Source organism: Nomascus leucogenys, chromosome 1a (assembly GCF_006542625.1).
Source record: "Nomascus leucogenys isolate Asia chromosome 1a, Asia_NLE_v1, whole genome shotgun sequence".
In the NCBI taxonomy this organism is placed as follows: domain Eukaryota; kingdom Metazoa; phylum Chordata; class Mammalia; order Primates; family Hylobatidae; genus Nomascus; species Nomascus leucogenys.
Window position 1 is genome coordinate 84,518,864 of NC_044381.1, and position 21,298 is coordinate 84,540,161.

General features: G+C 46.2%; 1 protein-coding gene across 5 annotated transcripts in view; it reads left to right on the top strand.

Annotated features, from left to right (window-relative positions):
* The first annotated feature begins 13,783 nt into the window (after positions 1-13,783).
* Positions 13,784-21,298, top strand: part of PLEKHH1 (pleckstrin homology, MyTH4 and FERM domain containing H1) — a 56,183-nt gene continuing 48,668 nt past the window's right edge. For 2 of the 5 annotated variants that reach the window (XM_030812438.1, XM_030812441.1), the window contains exon 1: positions 13,822-14,082. The gene's annotated coding sequence lies outside the window, so the exon portion shown is untranslated. Of the gene's footprint in view, positions 14,083-21,298 lie in introns of all 5 variants that reach the window. The other 3 variants (XM_030812439.1, XM_030812440.1, XR_004029981.1) reach the window with 2 other exon arrangements.

The window sequence follows — 21,298 nt, forward strand, 5'->3', positions numbered from 1 at the left end:
AGTTTTGTTTTGTTTTTTTGTTTTGTTTTGTTTTACTTTTTTTTGAGACAGGTTCTCGTTCTGTTGCCCAGCCTGGAGTGCAGTGGCATGATCATGGCTCGCTGCAGCCTTGAACTCCTAGGCTCAAGCGATTCTCCTGCTTCAGCCTCCCAAGTAGCTGGGACTACAGGCATATGCCACCATGCCTGGCTAATTCTTTTATTTTTTGTAGAGACTGGATCTCCCTATGTTGCTCAGGCTCATTTTGAACTCCTAGACTCAAGTGGTCCTCCCACCTCGGCCCCCCAAAGTGCTGGGATCATAGGCGTGAGCCACCATGCCTGACCTAGACTTTATTTTTTAGAGTGGTTTTAGGTTCACAGTAAAATTGAGAAGAAAGTACGAGATTTCCTATAGCCCCCTGCCTCCACACATGCATAGACTTCCCATTATCAGAATCCCCCACCAGAGTCGTATATTTGTTACAATTGATGAAGCTGCTTTGACATATCATTATCACCCAAAGTCCATAGTTTACATTAGGGTTCACTCTTGGTGTTGTTCTTTTTATGAGTTTGGATGAATGTATATTGACACGTATCCACCATTATAGTATCATATGGAATATTTTCACTGCCATAAATGTCGTCTGTGCTTTGCCAATTCATCTTTCCCTCCCCCTTAACCCCTGGCAACCACTGTTCTTTTCACCTGCTCTACAGTTTTGCCTTTTCCAGAATGTCATATAGGTGAAATCACACCATTTAAAGCCTTTTCAAACTAACTTCTTTCATTTAGTAATATGCATTTAAGTTGCCTCCATGAGGTTTTATGGCTTGATAGCTTATTTCTTTTTAGCATTGAATAATATTCCATTATCTGGATGTACCACAGATTATTTACCCATCACCTACTGAAGGAAATCTTGGTTGCTTGCAAATTATGGCAATTAAGAATAAAGCTGCTATAAACTCCATGCAGGTTTTTATGTGGACATAAATTTCCAATTCCTTTGGGCGTACCACAGTTTATTTACCCATCACCTACTGAAGGAAATCTTGGTTGCTTGCAAGTTATGGCAATTAAGAATAAAGCTGCTATAAACTCCATGCAGGTTTTTGTGCGGATGTAAATTTCCAACTCTTTTGGGCAAATACCAAGGAGCACAATTCCTGGATTGTGTGGTGAGAGTATGTTTAGCTTTATAAGAAATTTCCAAACTGTCTTCCAAAGCAGATGTAGTAATTGTGCATTCCCACAAGCAATGAATGGGAGTTCTGTTGCTTCACATCCTCATCTTGTCAGTATTTCCACATTTGGGCCATTATAATCTGTGTATAGTGGTATCTCATCATTGTTCTCTGTAAAGTTCTTGGCTATGAGAGAAAGTGAATGGAGAAACAGGTAAGCCTCAAGAAAGCAGCAAGAGGCTCTGAAAAGTACCAGGACAGGAAGATGTAGATTGTTGAATAATATCACTTTTTATGCTAGGGTTGGTATAGAGCAGGGTGACATATCATTATCATGCAAAGTCCATAATTTACATTTAGGTAACTTCATAAATTACATTACAAAGTCAGACTTCTGCACAGCTGTGAGCTATGCTCAGGAATGAGTGCATTGTGATAGGGGAAGCAAATGCAAAAGTTTACTAAGGATGCCCTTGAATATTTATAAAATGTCACAGAGGGATGGAAAGGGGTACCAGTGGAGGGAGAAGAGGCATTAGGCCCAGGGGAAATGATCAAGTCCTGTGGGTTTCTCAGAAGATTTTGGTATCCATATGTCCATGTGGGAAAGGGGTAGGTAGGTACTTTCATAGAAGTCTCAAAATAAAGTGTCTTGCTGCTTTGGGGATATTTAAAGGTCCTGTCCTCTCTTGTTTTTTCACCATCAAAAAGAAAATCCAGTGGATAAGGACTATGCAGTATTCGTGAACACCTTGAGCCTGAAAATGAAGAACTCATGATTCTGTGATCATGTGAATTCATCCATAAAGCATTAAGACATTAATGGGTGTGCACTAAGACAGCCCTGAAAATTAGCATAGGTTGATAAGAAGAGCAGTAAATTAAGAGAGGAAAAGACCAAAGTTAAAAGAAATCAAAGTGAGAATAAGAATACACATTGAAACCACATCACCTCATACTTTTAAGTATGGGTTTAACTGTGAAGGTCGTAAGTCTTTTAGAGGGCAGAGTTGACTATGAAAGTTGGGGATTAGGCCGGGCATGGTGGCTCACATCTGTAATCCCAGCATTTTGGGAGGCTGAGGCGGGTGGATCACGAGATCAAGAGTTCGAGATCAGCCTGACTAACATAATGAAACTCGTCTCTAATAAAAATACAAAAATTAGCCGGGCATGGTGGAGCGCGCCTGTTATCCCAGCTACTCAGAGGCTGAGGCAGGAGAATCACTTGAACCTGGGAGGAGGAGATGGCAGTGAGCTGAGATCGTGCCACTGCACTCCAGCCTGGGCGACAGAGTGAGACTCTGTCTCAAAACAAACAAAAAAGAAAAAAAGAAAAGAAAGTTGGGGATTGTGCAGGAGAGCCCCATTCCACACATATCCCCGTACCCCCTCCTCTCCCACTCTACTGCTCTCATTTCCGACTCAGCAGTCAGCCCAGATGCTGGGCAAATTTAAAAGAATTTTTGCCCTGGAGATTAAAATCCAAACTCCAAGCTGGTCACCTCTGCTCTGTGCCTCCCTTTGCCAGGATACAAGAAGCTTAGTCGTCTGAGGGGGGACAAAGGAGTATTGTTGAGGCGAGCCTGGTTATGAGAAGGCTTTGCAGCTAAAAGCTTTTATGCTGCTATCTAAGCCACTCTGCCTGGGGGGACACTGTGTGCCTGTCCCAACTTCACTATATCAGTTCAAAGAGAAATTTCAGCCCGACACAGTGATTGCAGGAGGATATCTTGGGACTTGGCAACATTAATAGGTTAAGAATTTGTATCACAGCATTCTCATCCAAGTCACAGCTAGGTCCTGGGATAGGGTAGAGTGGGAAAATCTTTCTTTTTGTAGATCTGAGTCAAAAGGTTTCTCCCATAGGAGCCGGCTGAGAGACAGCCAAGCCTGAGGCGGGCGGTGAGGCAGTGTGCCCACTGCCTTGCAGAGGGTGGGGCAAACCCCATCTCTATTCTTTTTACCCTCCTTGTCCTGGACCTGCTAGAACCCTGCCACCTTCAGGAAAGGCTGCAGAAGCCCAAAGGTTGATGATCCCAGAGACTCTATCTTGTCCAGGGAATTAGTTCAATTAGTCTCAGATGCCAATTAATTAACAAATGTGTATTGAGTGTCTTCTCTTGCCTAGTACTATGCTGTTTTCAGAACTGGGCTCCTGACTTCACGAGGAGCCCAGGCTGGGTGTGGTGGCTCATGCCTGTAATCTCAGCACTTTGGGAGACCAAAGCAGGTGGATCATGAGGTGAGGAGTTCAAGACCAGCCGGGCCAACATGGTGAAACCCTGTCCCTACTAAAAATACAAAAATTAGCTGGGCGTGGTGGCAGATGCCTGTAATCCCAGCTACTCGGGAGGCTAAGGCAGGGAGAATTGCTTGAATCCAGGAGGCGGAGGTTGCAGTGAGCCAAGATGGCACCACTGCACTCCACCTAGGTTACAGAGTAAGACTCCATCTCAAAAAAAAAAGAAAGAAAGAAAAAAGAAAAAAGAGGAGTCCAGTCCTCAAAACAGCACAGTGCTAGGGAAAAAAGTCATTCAACTTGTTATTCAGTTCAACAACCATTAATGTGCCATGCACTGTGCTAAGGATTATACAGGTAGGATTATACAGATAGCAAAGAATGAAACCTAGGCATTTGGAAGATGAAAGCAATACAAGATGGTCTATAACAAAGCATTACCCTGTGTTCCATGTAATGGTTTTAGATTCTACACCTCCACGCAGAGGAAGATGTGCGATTATTTGTGTTCTACAATGGGGCTGTTTCTGTGGCCATGCTGTATCTCTACCATGTCTTATTTGTAGGTTAAACTCTGGCTTTGGCTCAAGATTGACCAGCATTTGTAAATACACACTTCTTTTTGTTAAAAGACTCTGCCTTTCTTTCTTGCCCACAGCTTAGGTCAAGGTCTCTTTCTCTTAGGTCCCTCAGCAAAGAACAGACATGCGAAGGAGAAACAATATCTTTGGAGGAATTTTTTTTGCTTCATATCCATGGGCAGTAATGTCAGGTATAGAGCTGTGACCTCTCTAGGGAATACAGTAGAGGGATCTTAGGACAGGGAGGGAAGAATAGTGACACAAAGACAGTTTCCAGTGACACAAAGAGGGTTTCCAGTGACACAAAGCAAGAACGCAGAGGGGATGAATCCTTTGTTCTGGAACTGCATGTCTGTGTTCTGAGTGGATAGGATAAGAAAGGAACTGGCTGCTCAGAGACCCATTTTGACCTTGTAAATGCCCTGTAGTTGTTTAATGGGAGATTAATACTCTCTCACAACCTTGGGCTTTTGATATTTATTTTTTTAATAAGTGAAATCTCTTATGTTCCCCAAGTTCCTGGGCTCAATCTTCCCGCCTCAGCCTAGTGAGTAGCTGGGATTACAGGTGCATGCCGCCAAACCTGGCTCTGTTTTTACTATTTACATCCAAACTCATGTTCTGTGAAGACACTGGGCCCACTGGACCCCAATCCCTGTCGTAACTGCTAATTTTTCACCAGGCTGAATTGAGCTGGCTGGTGCCCAGAACTCTAAGATTGCCAAAGGTCAGGTCATGAGGGTCTCTGGTGCTGCAATTAGGAGTGTGGACAAACATGGGTGGCTGTGGAGGAGTGAGAAGGGGTAGACAAAAGGAACACAGGCTTAAGACTTCCTCCTTGAAGTTATGCCACTCCCACCCAGAACCTCCTGCAGTCCAGCCAATGGACCACACCCAGCTAGCTTCACTTTCCTTCTTTCCTCAAATGGAGAAAATGGCTGAATACATCATTTCTCTTGAAGGTTGCAAGATGGGCTTGAATTAGAAGAAGGGACCCAACTTAACTCTGTCCCCAGACTTGTGTCTGCTCCTTCAAGTCTTGGACAACCGCCAAACCACAAGAACATACTGTATAATAGGAATCCAGTAATGCTGTTGTGGTCATAGTGTAATTGCTTTGAAGAGATAATAGGGACTCAGATAATATCAAAAGATGTGAGGCCCCTCTGATCTGAACATTGATCCCCAACTCCCCCAGGTCCCCATTGCCATATCCCTCCCCAGTATCTTAACGAGGAGAAAGGAGGCAGAACTCAAAGCGTTGGCATTAAACTTGAGGAATGGGTGGTTATGGGGGCACACTCTGGCTCTTGGACTGGCAGGTTGTGGCTTTATTGAGTTAGATGTCAACTTCCCTGAATCTCGGCTTTCTACTTACTCATGAGGATCAATACTTTTAAAACATTTTAATAGCTTTATTAGAAAAATGATTCATACTCCTTATAAAATGCTTACATAATATAGAAAAGAACAAAGCAGAAACTAACAACATTATATCAAATTTCTCCACTCAAAGATAGTCACTGTTAATCTGTGGGAAAAAGAATTCTACCCATATTTATACACATAAATATACATATAGTTATATGTATACAGTTTTACATAAAACAAAGCATATTCTACATGCTTTTCTAGGCATTGTTTCACTTGACATTAAGTAATGAATATCTTTTCTTGTCAATAAATATAATTCTTCATCATACATTTTGATGGCTGCATAGTATTTCATTTTCTAGATGAATCATAATTTTAATACTTTACTTACTAGTCCTAATTGATGGACATTTCAATTGGATCCTTTTCCCCTCTTTTATTTTGCTGTTATTGCTGCTATAAATATTAGGGACACTCCTTATTCTTCTCCTAACATAAATTGTGAGAAATAGTCAGTGATGTAACTCAAGAAAGGATGCAAGAATCACAACATGCCATGTCAGTGAAAGGAGATTTGGAGTGGGGAAAGTCCTAGTAACATTTTAGTAATTATTCCCTCTATAAATGGCTTCCAGTCTGATGTACATTACTACACATGCAGTTTATTATGCTTGATGGGAAAATATATTTATAGAAAGTTACTTTGAGTATTCCAGTGGATTTATTTCAACATTAACAATTTTGCCTCCCAAAAGAACCATGTTCTTCTCAGGAGTGTCTTTTGTTCCAGAGATCCTGGATTCACACAAGCATGATGCCCTGTGCCCAGGAAATTTCTACTTTCAAGATCAAACCATCCCAGAAGCCATCTGAGAGTTTCTCCAATGGCCAGTGAGGCAATGTGCAGTGTTTGGCAGCAACAGCAGCCCCGTGTCAGCCCCAGAGCAATGCCTACTGGCCTTCCATCCTAGGAATCTGCCTGCTCTGCTCCATCACCACCCTTATATATGAGACCTGTCTGTCAGCTCTACCTGATTCCTTTGCATGGGTCCACTTTAGTAGTTCCTCTTCTGGACCTGGACTAGGAAATCCAGAACCTATAAATGCAGAATTCCTTTTTGGAAATGTGCACTCTCCATACCACCACTCTGAAAACCCCAGAGCTCACTTCTACATAAGCAAAGCTTCTAATACAATTGGGAGTCAGTCTAGTGCCAGCTCTGTATCCCATCACTTTATCTGTAGCAGAGCAAAAAGGATCCTTGACTTGCAGCTTGGACTTTGTGCAGAGGCATCTCTTCCTGTCCCCTGCCCGTGTAACATGGCTAGGTAAGATGCCTGCTTGGAATGAGTGCCAAGCTGACGGTCTGTGCATGCTGCTTTCGGTCTTGTGCTTTGCACAGTAGGAAGAGGTACGCGTTGCTTGGTGCCAGGTCCATGGAACTAAGAAAGGGGAAAATATTCTTTCCATCTTTTCCTAGTCTTTTATACAACTCAGTGTTCTAGCCCACTTCCTGAAACGATGCAAAATTGAACAGGATAAAAATATGCGTAGTTTAAAGTATCCACTTTAAGCACAGCTTAAATCCCCATTAATCACCATATTTGGAGGTGACCAAAGCATGCACTGTCAGATCAGAAGGGAACGGATCTGGCCCTACACCTGACTGGGAGCCAGAATGCTGGGGCTCAGGGTCCTTGAAGAAAACAAACAAGCCATCCTGGCCACTAGATGGTGCTGAGAGATAGTCTCCAATGTGCTTGGCAGTCATGTCCAGGGCTTCCATACTGAGGGCAGGTTTGTCATCAGAACTCACCCCCTTTTACAAAGAGGAGAGGGCAAAGAGAGCTTCCAGTAGGGTATGAGCCCTGACACACCATCGAAAACCCTGAGCACAACAAGGAGAAGTCCTGACCATCAAGGGAGATAATAGACCTATTGGTTCAGGCTAAACCACTAGGGGCAGGGCAGAGGGAGCTGCAATGGCTAGGTCTGCCCATTCTGTCCATGTGTTTCACTTATTTCCTTTTCTGTGAATCCCAGGGTACTTGTGGCTCACTCATTGCAACCTTTCAGCCTGGAAGGTGCCCCGCAGGGGAACCCACACATCCCTGAGCAGAGGCAAGCCCTGAGTGGCTAAAGGCGTGGTCTTTAGAGTCAGGCAGGGCAGGGTTTGTGTCCTGGCTTGGCCACTTGCTTGCTACCTGAGCTTAGCCATGTCACCTGGTCTTCGTGAGCCTCAGTCTATACACCTATAAAACGGAGATAAAAATAGCTTCAGCTCCAGAGAATTGTGAGAATTAAGATGATTCCTCCGGCCGGGCGCGGTGGCTCACGCTTGTAATCCCAGCACTTTGGGAGGCCTAGGCAGGCGGATCACGAGGTCAGGAGATCGAGACCACGGTGAAACCCCGTCTCTACTAAAAAAAATACAAAAAATTAGCCGGGCGTGGTGGTGGGCACCTGTACTCCCAGCTACTCGGGAGGCTGAGGCAGGAGAATGGCGTGAACCCGGGAGGCGGAGCTTGCAGTGAGCCGAGATCGCGCCACTGCATACCAGTCCGGGAGACAGAGCAAGACTCCGTCTCAAAAAAAAAAAAAAAAAAAGATGATTCCTCCGCTTCAGCCCGGGAGCCGGAGGTTGCAGTGAGCCGATATCGCACCATTGCACTCCAGCCTGGGCAACAACAGCGAAACTCCATCTCAAAAAAAAAAAAAAAAAAAAAAACAGATGATTCCTCCTAAAATGTTTAGTGGGTCAGGAACAGTCAGCCCTCAATAAATATGGCTTTAAATGTTTCAATTTTTAATTAGGAGATTAGAAAGAAAGATTTCATTTGTTTGCAGTGCCCTGCAATGGCTGGCTGTGTCCCCAGTGTGTTTTGGTGAAGTTGCTTCTATTCGCATTCAGCAATTCTCAGATAAACCAACAATGTGTTTTGTACCGCAGCAGCCCCTCATTCCCCAGCATGGCCCTGGTGAAGTGTCCATTAATTCCTTATCTCCAGACTGAGGATGGCAGCCACGAAGGTCCTGCTTCTATTTTATAGTTAGGTGGAGGCACAAAGAGTTGCTGAGATGTCCTCAGATTGCAGAGCAAAGTAGTGGCTGAGCAAGAACTCACTCACAGCTCTGCATGTAGGACCCCACCCCAGACCTCTGGCCTCTTCCTGTCAGTGAAAGTAGTGGCTTTGAGGAGAGGAGGTCAAGGAGCATGAAGAGGCCCTCCAAAGTCCAGTTGCCCTGTACTGAGCCACCTACTCCTCCACGCTCTCCCTCTCCTACAGTGGCCCACTGTGGACACTCGGCAAGCACATGATGATGTATGAGCACAGGACCCTAGCTCACCAGACCTCTCGTAGTTCAGCTCTGAGATGGGCTGGTGGGGACTCAGATAGAATGGAGTGTGAGGATGAGGCAGGGCTGGGAGACTTTCCTTTCTCTTGGCTTGGGTCTGTCTTCTGCTGAGGAGATAATAATAACAACTAGCATCTACTGAGTCCTTACTGAGTGCCAAAAACTGAGCTAGGTGCCAAAGCTGGAATTCGAACTCTGGAAGTTGAACCCCACTGTCAGCTTGAAAACCCATTGTCTACAGCGGCCACACATGTGTCCCAGAAAAGAAAAGGGTCATTGGCAGCTCTCTGACAAGCCTGGGTTTCCTTGGCTTCTTAGAGCCCTAGTCTCTCCCCACACAGGCTCCCTGGGCTGTTGGAGAACCTGCCACCTACTTAAAGCTGGTCCGTGCCCAGTTCCTCCCTCCCCGAGCTGATGTGAGCAGCCATTGTTCTCATCTTTGACGAAAGCTGTTGGAGAAATAAGACAGCTAGTTTAAAACTAGGATGTTGCAAACTCTAAAATGATCTAGAATGGCAGTCAGATGGCTGGATTTACCTGATCCTCATTCCCTGATCTCCACCAGCTCCCAACTCAGCTGCTCTTTCTCCCTCCCTCTCCTGTCCCTATCCCATTGAGCCCCCATTCACCTGGCTCTCTGTTGCCCGTATAACCCGCAGCTGCAGCGGACAGAGCATTTTGCATTGATATGTGTTGTAATTACATCAGTTCCGCCCCGGCAGTTACTCTCTGAGAAAATCACTCAAGAGCATACTAGTCAATACAGACCCCAGACAGATGCGTGACAATGCAGACTCCTGGGCCCACTGATCTGAATAGCTAGGGGTGGCCTGGAATCTTTATTTTCACATCAGCATTTTATGACATGAGGTTAGACTTGTAATCACTGCCCACCTCCTCATTGGAATCCTTCTCCACCAGGCCCTCCTTCCATGCTGCTCCTCCTGGATACTTTCCAGCTCCCTAGTCTTTGGGCACCTTGCTAGTCCTTTACACCTCTACACCTTCAAGTTCCCTCCTCATTTCATAATATCTACTAGATGCCAATAATATGCCAGGCACTGAGGCAGGCCCTTTATCTCCATCTTTATAATAACTCTCTAAGGAAGGAATTCTGATTCCTGATTTACAAACAAGGAACGCCTTCCCTCCCCTCCCCATCCTCTGCCTGGCTCTCTCTGGCTCCCATACCCACAGCTATACTGAACAGATTATTTGCGGTGATGTATGTGGTAACTGCATCACTTCCACCCTGTGTCCCTTGGGTGGAAGAGCCAGGATTCAAGGACAGGCATGTCTAGTTCTAAAGCCTGGGCCCAGAGTTCATAGGTCACACTTGTCACACTTTCCTTCCTAGCACAGTGGCTGGAAAATAGCAAGTATTCAATAGATATTTGTTAGTGAGTAACTGAATGAATAAATGAAAGAAGAGTCCATACTTAAAGTTAGGACACTTCCTCCCATCTTTCCATACCCATCTCACATGCACACACATACACACTCACACACACACACTGAGGATTTAGCCACTGGGCCATGTCCTTTCCTTCCTACCTGGCCCTTCTCTGCATGTCTAATCACTGCCTTCCTAGCCCCACTTGGATGGTGACTCTTGACACTCTGCTCCAACCCATGGTTACCTCACCTTTCATGTCCCATGGTGGCTAATCCTGACAATCACCGAAGAGCCAAATTGCTCCCAAAGATTCAGCAGTAGAAGTAACCTCCCGACTTCTTTGTGACCCAAGGCAGAGAGCAGAAGCCTGGACTAGGACTGGCCCCAAGTTTCCTGGGAGTCTGAGACTCCCTTCTCCTTCTTCTCTTCTCTCTTCCCCTTCCAACAGCAACTGAGAACCAGGTCCTGAAGGCAGGAGAAGGGGATCCCTTGATCTGAGGCTTTTTTGGTGAAATACAAGAGGGTCTCTTTGGAGCTCAGAGAAAGCAGGTGGGGATGGGAAGCAGGGTTTCTAGAAGGCTCATACATGGGAAGATGAATTGTCAACCATTTCACCAGCTCTCCTAGAGCTGTTCCTGTCTCTCAAGCCATCTGCTTATCCATTGCAATCTTGTAAACAGAGAGCTCTTAGACCTCCAGCCAATATTTGTTCAAAGAATAAATAACAAAAGCTTCCATTTAGAGATCACTTGCTGCATGCCAGACAACATACTATCTCATTTAATCATTTCAACAACCCTAAGAGGCCAGAATTACTATCATCATTATTTTACAAACATGGAATTAATTCAGAAAACTTCAGCAACTGCCCCAAGGTCCCACCACCACTTAAGTGATAAAGCTTGAACTGAGCTCTGGCCAGTTCCAAGTTCCCCTTTCCCTCCCATAGTGCTGTCCAAGGAACGAGGCCCAGACTAAGATGCTGTAATATTGACTCTGTAGGAATTTAGTTTTTAAACATTCCAGCCTAAACCATGTGGTGTGTGTATATAAAGTGACTCTCCTGTAACCCCTAGAGTGGTTAGTTAGCATCTGAAGTGCCCTAATCAGGAATCCGCACTCCAGAAAATGGTTACATAAGCACTTCAAACAACATCAAAATATACACCCAAGGGCTTAATGTGCTTGAGGGATGCTAGAAATAATCTTTTATTGGTGAAATAAGCAGTTTTCAAAACATGGAGTTGGCCAGGAAGATTATTTGCCCTTGCATGAATGGGGTGTGAGAGCCAGAGCAGGCCAACTGCCCGACTTTCTTGAAGCAGGCTGTGTGACTGTTTTGTGCCAGCTTGCCAATACATGTATATTTGGCAGAATTTGGCCTTAACTATTTTTAATATCCCACCTGCAGGAGATTACAGAAAAGAAGAAAAATGGCCTCCCCTCACCTCTCACGTCCCATGGCAGCTAATACAATCATCGAAGGACTAAATTGGCTCAGACCAGTTGACAGGTCCCCATCCCGGCCTCATCTTCTTTCACAAGAATGCCCTGGCATATCCTTCAACTCAGGCACATGATGGCTTTTCTTCCCATCTCTCTGCTCCATCCTCCATTCTCCTTTGTCAGACCACTTGTAATAATAAGCTAATATCCAAAGAAAGGGGCTCTAGGGGTGATGGTGGGTATTATAGTCCCAGCTACTTGGGAGGCTGAGGCAGAAGGACTGCTTGAGCCTAAGAGTTCTAGGCTGCAATGAGTGATGACTGCCACTGCATTCTAGCTTAGGCAACAGAGCAAGATCCTATCTCTTAAAAGAAAAGAACAACAACAAAAAGTTGCAACTTGCCCAAGTCACATAGCTAAAAATTGGAAGAGACATAACTGAAACTCAAGCCTCCTAAATTCCTAATGTAGGGTTCAGTCCACCTCTACCACCCTCCCACAGACTGCCGAGGGGTCCTGCTCAGAGTTGGGCAATGGTGAGATGCACTCTATGGCCCCAAACTCATTGAAACTAACAACTGAGCTGAAAAAAATGTAGAGCCTCTTCTGCCCTCTTCAGAAGTAACCAGCTATAGGGGAGAGCATGTTCCTCCCATTCCACTCTCCACGGTGCGTCCTTTTTCACTATATAACAAAGTTATATTAAATGAGTTCTGGGCCGAGGTGCGGTGGCTCATCCCTGTAATCCCAGCACTTTGGGAGGCCGAGGCAAGAGGACTGCTTGAGTCCAGGAGTTCGAGACCAGCCTGAGCTGGTCTCATAAATGAGACCCCATCTCTACCAAAAACAAACAAACAAACACTTTTTTTAATCTGGGTATAGTGGCATGTACCTATAGTCCCAGCTGTTCATGAGGCTGAGATGGGAGGATTGCTTGAGTCCAGGAGTTCAAGTTACAGTGAGCTATGATTGTGCCACTGCAATCCAGCCTGCAGAACAGAACAAGAAGAACCTATGGCCAAAAAAAAAAAAAAAAAAAGTGAATGAATGAATGAATGTCTTCTTAGCAAAATCCAGAGAACTTGTTTTTGGGCTTCCTGAGGCAACTTCTGGAATGTTGAAGTGGATAGCCTGAGCATTGTCCCACAAAATGGGGCTAATCTATCCCAATCCCCATGAGCTATAAAGCTGTTTCCAAGTTCAGCCATTAAAGTCCCATTGGCCCAGTTAAACTTTCACTTTTGGCCTCCTGCACTACCAGCTTTCCTTAGTGTCTGGGCTCTCAAAACTTCTCCGTGAGAATTGCCTGGGGAACTTTAGTTAGAGATTCAGATTCAAACCCAGGGTGGGGGTGTTCTTCATGGTGCCTGGGATGAGTCTTCCAAGGACCATTTGGAGAAACAGGCCCTGCTGGTATTTTGCTTCTGTTCAGGCCTTGACTGACAGAGATCCTGCAGGGTTGAGGAAGAAGGGTCTGTTTTGAAAGGTGGATCCCTCCCTGCAATCGTCTCTATTTGCATCTTCTTTACTCCAGGCTCACCTAGCCAAATGTTGAGTTTTCCAGCCTCTCTGGGTATGAGATTGCTTTGGGCTATCTGAGATCTGCAAATGTCTGAGAACGAGGAGCACAGGGGCACGCTGATGACTGCCCTACAAACTGCCTGGCAGCCAGGGTCCTCCTGGGGTCTCCTTTAAAATAACATATACATAAGCTGGCCCGGAGGCCCAGGCGGGACGATCACTTGAGCTCCAGAGTTCGAGTCCAGCTTGGGCAACATAGCGAGACCAGAAAATAAGCAAGTAAGTTACTCTCTGGGCTGTCGTAACTTATTTTTTCTTTTTCTTTCTCCTGCAAATTGGAACTCATAACATTTGGTCTGCCAGACTGAAATATGGACTTCTGTTCCAAATATCCAGACGTTACAGTTCCCACAGGTGGCCAGGCAAATGCTGGAACCTTTGGCGGAGAGGGTCTGGTCTTGTCCCGCAGCCCGCGAGGGTCCCCCACTATCTGGGGCCAAGCAGATCCTCGGGGCGCTCTGGACGCCCCTTGCGGCAGCTGGTGGGGCCTCCTCAGAGAGCTCAGGGCCGGCGCCCGGTACACCCCGCCGCCCTCCCCGCCGCCCCAGGGACGAGCCCAGCGGTGCGGAGAAGTGGGAGGCTGGAGCCTGCTGAGGTCATTTCCTGTGCCTCTCCGCGAGCTGCCTGGAGAGCTGAGCCCGGCGCTCTGCCTTTAAGGAGCGGGCGGGGAGTCGAGGGGAGGAGGGCGCCCGGCGGAGCGTTGAATGGGGCGCCGCAAGGCACGGCCGGGCTTTGTGCAGCGAGCCCGCGGGCACCCCTCCCGCTGTAGCCTCGCCCCGCCCCGCAGCCCGCGACCCCTGCTGCTGGGGAGCGGAGGGCCGGCGGCAGCCCGAGACTCCGGCGAGAGCGACGCAAAGTCGGCGGCGGCGGCGGCGGCGGCCCGAGGGCGCCGGTGTGCCCAGTGCGCGGCGGGGACGGCAGCGAGCTCGCTGGAGGTGAGCGACCCGCGCTCCCGTCGCTGTGTTGGGCTGGGGCTGCGCCGCGGGGGAGGGCGTCGGGCTGCGCGCGGGGGACTGCCCCTCCGGCCTGGAGGACGATCCCGAGCAGGTGCCTCCCTACCTGGAAGCGAGCCCCCAGCGGCGGGGAGCGCTGGAGCGCGGGTCCGGCTTGGCGAGCCGGGCGCCCCTCGGGACTCGCGCCGCGAGACCAGGAGGAGCCTCCCCCGGGAGGACCTGGAGTTGGGGATCGACCAGATCCAGTCGCTCCCGGGAAGGGCCCTCGGAGCGGACGTGTAGGCTGCCACCTTGCTATCGGTGCTCGCTCCCTTTCATCCCTTCCCGCACCCCTCCCCACTTCACCTTAGGTTATTTCTTCTATGATTTCTGAGTGTTCTCTTAGGGACCCTATGGCTCAGGCACGACTCCTAGGAGCAGGTCATTCAAGCAGAAAAGAAAACAGGTTGGGTGCCGAATGACACAGAGCATTGTGTCCTAGGAGTCTTAGCGAGGACTCGGTCGCCAGGAACCAGGGGCCTTAGTGGGGGTGGCAGAGGCGGTGAAGACCCTCATCTGGAAGGAATCTCCTCTCCTTGTGGGATTTCTGCTTGCCAGGATATCTCCTCCATAGCTTTTACTATGAATCCACCTCATAAAACTCTTCCAAGACAGAGCCTTGGTTCAGGTAAAACACTTGAAAGACCATTTAAAAAATTCATTGGGAGAATTATCAGTTCCTTCATCAAACTTTTTGGACTGTCTTCTATGTGACAGACACTGTGTATAGGGCTAGCACCATCACTTAACGCTTTATAGAACATCGGTATTAGTGTTTCGGCATATTATTGGCCCCATTTTTCCAAAGGAGGAAACTGGGACTCTGAAAAGTTGTGATTTAGGCCAGTTGCAGTGGCTCATGCCTGTAATCCCAGCACTTTGGGAAGCCAAGGCAGGAGGAGAGCTTGGTGCCAGGAGTTCAAGAGCAGCCTGGGCAACATAGGGAGACCCTGTATCTACAAATAAATAAAAATGTAAAAATTAGCTGGGTGTGGTGGTGTGGGCCTGTAGTCCCAGCTGCTTGGGAGGCTGATGATCCTGTCTCTTAAAAAAAAATTGTTGTGATATGCCCATGGTCATATAGCTAAAAAGTGGAAGAGCCATAACTGAAACCCAAGCCTCCTAAATTCCTAAGGTATGGTTCAGTCCACTTCTACTACCTTCCCACAGAGTGCTGAGGGGGCCTGCTCAGAGTTGGGCAATGGTGGGATGCAGCCTGTGGCCCCAAACTCATTGAAACTATCAACTAAGCTGAAAAAATGTGGAGCCTCTTTCGCCCTCTTCAGAAGTCACCAGCTGTAGGGGACAGCATGTTCCTCCCATTCCTGATAGAAAAAAAAAAATCCAAAGAAACGTCTGGCAATTTAAAGTGTACCTCATTTACCCCTAAATTCCATTTTCTGGGACTTTATCCTTTAGATATACTCTGATGTATATGAAATGGTGTACATCATTGAATATTCATTGCAGCATTGTTTAGCAAAAGGTTGGAAACAATCTAGATGTCCATCAATAAGGGACCCTTCAATAAGATCATGTGAAAGCCACACGATAGGATACATTAAAGCTGTTACAAGGCGTGGAGAGAAAATGTGGCAGATATATATTTTGATGTAGGAATATCTCTAAGTTATATTGTTGAGTACAGTGTGTATGGTGGGCCACCATTTTTGGGTGGGTGTGTGAATGCCACATACGTATGAATGCTTGTAGATGCTCTGAATATCTCTGCGAGAACACACAGAAACCTGTAACAGTGGTTGCCGCTGGGGAGAACTATGGCTGAAGTACAGGCATGGGAAGCAGCCTTACTTTGCACTATATACCCTTTTGTGCAATGTTCTAAAATAACAGGACCTCCTCTCCAGATCTCCAGAGTTAGATCTGGTAGTGAGCACATCTTTTTTTTTTTTTTTTTTTTTTTTTTTTTGAGCTGGAGTCTCACTCTGTCGCCCAGGCTGGAGTGCAGTGGTACAATCTCAGCTCACTACAACCTCCACCTCCAGGGTTCAAGCAGTTCACCTGCCTTAGCCTCCCAAGTGGCTGGGATTACAGGCATGCGCCACCACGCCTGGCTAATTTTTGTATTTTTAGTAGAGACAGGGTTTCACCATATTGGCCAGTCTGGTCGAACTCCTGACCTCAGGTGAGCTGCCTGCCTCCGCCTCCCAAAGTGCTGGGATTACAGGCGTGAGCAACCGTGCCTGGCCTAGTGAGCACATCTTTGGGCCACATCTCCTCTTAGGTTTTAGATGCTATTGGTTTGCCTTTTGTTTGCCGATAACAGCAATAACAGTCATTTATTGAGTACTTAGTGTGTGCCAGGCTTTTGTAATATCTCCTTTAATTCTCAAAAAGCCCTGCATGATGTGATATATGAAATGGCCATTTTGAAGGTTGGAAAATGGTTAAATGTTGATGGTTTCTTATGGTTCAACCAAATATTATTGTCCTGATTTTCAAATATTACTGCCCTCAATTTCAAAATGGAACTGAGTCTCAAAGAAGTTAAGCAAATGGCTTAAGGCCACAGGATTATTACTGCCTGAGCTTGTATTCAAACCCAGTCCTGTCAGTGCCAGAGCATGGGATCTTAGGTACTAAGCTGTTTCTCTTTGCTGTTTTTGTTCTCAAGGAATGTTATACCTGGTTGTCCTGACCGCTTCTTTTGGTATTGAGGTTCCTGCGGCCTAGGACATGCTCACCTTTTCTGTCTCCCCGGACGTTGTGTGGAATGTCATGTAGGCACCCAGCAGTGGCCAAATGGATGTTGTTAGCTTGATCAGATGACAATGCTGAGATCAGAGGAAGTTGTCCCTGTGTCCACTCACACCCTTCTCCCAGCCTCATCCCCAGAAAGGGGACACAAAGCTGTTTCTCTCCCACAATTGACAGGTAGTCAGCCTAGTCTGACAGAGCACTTTTAGAAGATGGTGGTCGCCCCTCACTAGCAAGTGGAAGTCATACAGACGCTCACACTCAGGGAATGAACCATACTGAGGTAACATGAGAGAGCCCAGTGGAAATTGCGCATATAACAGAAGCCCCGTTGCCTTCCAATGCCTCCTGCATCCTCCACAAGATAGAGGCAATGAGCTATTTTGAGGCCTGTGGTGACCTCTGACCTCTTTCTTTTAGGGTCCTGTATTGATTAGCTACCTTTGCAGGGAGCTACCAGGATATTCAGGCTGTAGACTTGAGCCTCAAAAGCCACAATATCTTTATTCATCTTTATATCCCCAATCTTGCACACAGGAATCACTTAAAAGTTGTTTGAATTAAACTTAATCTTGGGGTTGGGAGTGGTGGCTCATGCCTGTAATCCCAGCACTTTGGGAGGCCAAGGCAGGTGGATCACCTGAGGTCAGGAGTTTGACCAGACTGGCCAACATGGTGAAACCCTGTCTCTACTAACAATACAAAAATTAGCCAGTGTGGTGGCATCTGCCTGTAATCCCAGCTACATGGGAGACTGAGGCAGGAAAATTGAACCTGAGAGGCGGAGGTTGCAGTGAGCTGAGATTGCACCATTGTACTCCAGCCTGGGTGACAGAGCAAGACTCCATCTCAATAATAATAATAATAATAATAAAATAAAAACTTACTCTTAGGCTGGGCACAGTGGCTCAACACACTTTAGAAGAATGAGGCAGGTGGATCACTTGAGCCCAGGAGTTCGAGACCAGCCTGGGCACCATGGTGAAACCCTATCTTTACAAAAAATACAAAAATTAGCCAGTGTGGTGGCATCCACCTGTAATCCCAGCCACTCAGGAGGCTGAGGCAGGAGAATTGTTTGAACCTGGGAGGCGGAGGTTGCAGAGAGCCGAGATTGCACCATTGTACTCCAGCCTGGGTGACAGAGTGAGACTGCATCTCAAAAATAATAATAATAATAATAATAATAAAATAAAAACTTAATCTTAGGCTGGGTGCAGTGGCTCAACACACTTTAGAAGAATGAGGCAGGTGGATCACTTGAGCCCAGGAGTTTGAGACCAGCCTGGGCACCATGATGAAACCCTGTCTCTACAAAAAATACAAAAATTAGCCAAGCACGGTGGTGCATGCCTGTAGTCCCAGCTACTTGGGAGGCTGAGGTGGGAGGGTCACCTGAGCTTGGGAAAGTTGTGGCTTCAGTGAACCATGATTGTGCCACTCACTCCAGCCTGGGCAACAGAGTGAGACCCTGTCTCAAAAGAAAAAGAAAAAAAGTAATCTTAGCATTTTGTCAGTTTCTGGTCAAAATCCTCAAACTTACCAGAGAGATCCCAGGTCAAGTTTGTGTTTTCTCTGATACAGACTCTCAGTCTGGAGTCACCTAATGACTTCCTGTGCCACCTTCCCACCCATCCTACTCCCAGCCCCTGCCTCTGAGGCATATCCCCACTGACTGCTGTGGCATTTCAGTCCCGGGTGTTGGAGGATTCAGGGGATGCCAAAGCAGGTATCAAGACTATGGCAGTTGTTTGATTCACCTGCCAAGCAGTTTAGCAGGCTGGGTGCCAGCAGAATCAAGAAAACTATGAGTTTCATAAGACTGGCCAAGAGCTGATCATAATTTTAGCGGGGTATTGGGGACATAGGGATTTATTGTGCTATTCTCCCTATTTCTAATGTGTGATAGAGCATTCCAGAATAAAAATAGAAAAAAAAATTGAGCTGAGTTTTGTTTCCAGCTCACTTCCCCTCTCTCATTTCCCCATTTATTTTTGCCATTAATGTATTTGTGTTAGACTAGCCTGTTAGTATGAGATATCTGCTACCACTACTGAAGCATCATCATGGGAAGAGGACAATTGTAGACATTGGGAGATCAGGATTCTTGGCCCAGTTCTCCTACTCCTTAGCTCTATGCAATGCTCCAAGCAAGTCACAGATGTGATGAGTTTTCTCATCTGTTCATTGTGACTAAGTGTGCTTGTCCTCCATCTCGGGGATAAAGAGAGAAATAACACATGCGTCACAATGCTTTGACAAGTTATAAACTCTACTGCAAATGTAAAGTATTCATTTCTGCTCATCCTTGTGCATTTTTATGGGAGGTATAAGTGCAAGGTGACTTAGCAGGTGAGGCTCAGTTTACTGGTATCTTCCTTTAACCTCCCTTACTTTATAGCTGTTGCTCTGACCACCTGCTTCTGTTAGAAGAGCCTCTGGGCCTTGGGTTTGGCAGCAGGCACCCTGCTCCTGATCTATTTCAAAACCTCTCTGCTCTCCTCACATGCCGAGGCAAGCCAAGCACGAGTCCCAACCTCCTCAGCAACTTGCCAGGGAGAGGGTGGTTAATCCTCTCCATCCCCAAGGCAGGGAGGGGATTAAACAGACCACTTGATCAGTTCAGAACCATGATGTTATGGAGATGCTTGATTGGGGAAAGCATTCCCTAAACTAGGTATAATCTCAGATATCAGGGCTAGGCAGACACCAGTGACATATTTCCAAAGTACTTGGAGATTTTGATAATTTGGGTTTTCACTCTCCCAATAGAATCTAAGCAGCAGCTTTGACAATCAGTAAGAGGGAATCAATATTAATCGAACTCTTTTAACTATACAAAAGGATTACATTTACCTTGCCCCTTGCTTTTATGCTTTTACTGTTATTTCTTAGCCCTGAACCGAGTTGCGATACTCCCAGGTCGTAGTCTCAGATCTGTCACTTTTCCTATTTATACAAGGAAAAGCAAAATCCCAGTAAAGGACAAGGAAAAATCAAACATGAAGCCTCCCGGCCTTCTCTGAGAGCCTTACAAGGTTCTGTTTTGTCTTTTCAGCTGTGATCTTAGCTCAGAGAAGGTCATGTTTTGTTTTTGTCTTTTGTCTTCCTGCCCGTTCCAGTTGGTCCTAGTCTTTTGAGATGGGGATTGCTGGGAGGTCACAATGTAGGGATTGTTTAGATGACAGGGCTGGGAGATCAGCGCTGAAGTCATGTGTTCTGAGGAGCCAAGAACCGAGCTTACTCAGTCCATCAGTGGTTTAATTGTTGGGCCTTTCTCTGCAGGTCTTATTTTTTAGATGAAAAGTCAGGATACATGGTAAGTGCCAGTGCTTGGGGAGATTATGGTATCAGAATTTTGAGCCCAAGATGTCTTGGGAAATCTGGGATATAGGTTCATCCTTGTGCTAAGGCTTCTGAAAGATCCTAGAAACGATTTCTGCCATTTTCAAGTCTACCACACTCTTTGTGAAATTGGAATTCTTTTTATTTTTATTTTTTGGATGGGTAAAGAGCACAGAGTGGCAATGAACAAGGAATTTGGAACCAGAATCCCAGCTCCACCATTAACTAGCTGTACAATTACCCGTAAATTACTTAGCTTCTCTGTTCCTCAGTGTCCTCGTGTGTGTGGACAACAGTGCTTACCTATTGTTTCACAGGTTGTTGTAAGGATTAAAGAGGCAACACATGCCTGGCACACAATAAAGACTCAATAAGCAATAGCTACTTGTAGTGTATGATGGGAGAAAAATACGAATAAAAGTCACATGCGAGGGGAGAAGCACTATTGGTGATTAGCCCATCAAACAGAGGCTAACTTTGCACTGTGGTAGTATCTGGCAACAGTACAGGAGGTGGCTAGGTTTTCTGAGGCCATGTGACTCCTGAGGAAGGAAAAGGGGATTTTGAAAAGCAACAAATTTTTATTATGGAAAATTCCAGGCATATATTCAAGTAGAGAGATCATATAAAGAACTCCCATATACCCCTCAACCAGCTTCAAAAATTATCTACATTTTACTAATCCTATTTCGTATATCTCCTCCTCTACTTACCTCTTACCATGAAGTATTTTAAAACAAATCCCAGATATTATTTAACCTGTATATCATAAAAATTTCTAACAGATGACATTTAAAAAGATTATCGGCCAGGTGCAGTGGCTGACACCTGTAATCCCAGCACTTTGAGAGGTTGAGGCAGGTGGATCACTTGAGGCCAGGAGTTCAAGACCAGCCTGGCCAACATAGTGAATCCCCATCTCTACTAAAAATACAAAAAATTAGCCAGGCTTGGTGGTGCACGCCTATAATCCAGCTACTCAGGAGGCTGAGGCATGAGAATCACTTGAAGCCAGGAGGCAGAGGTTGTAGTGAGCCAAGATTGCACCATTGCACTCCAGCATGGCTGACAGAGTGAGACTCTCCCTCAAAAAAAA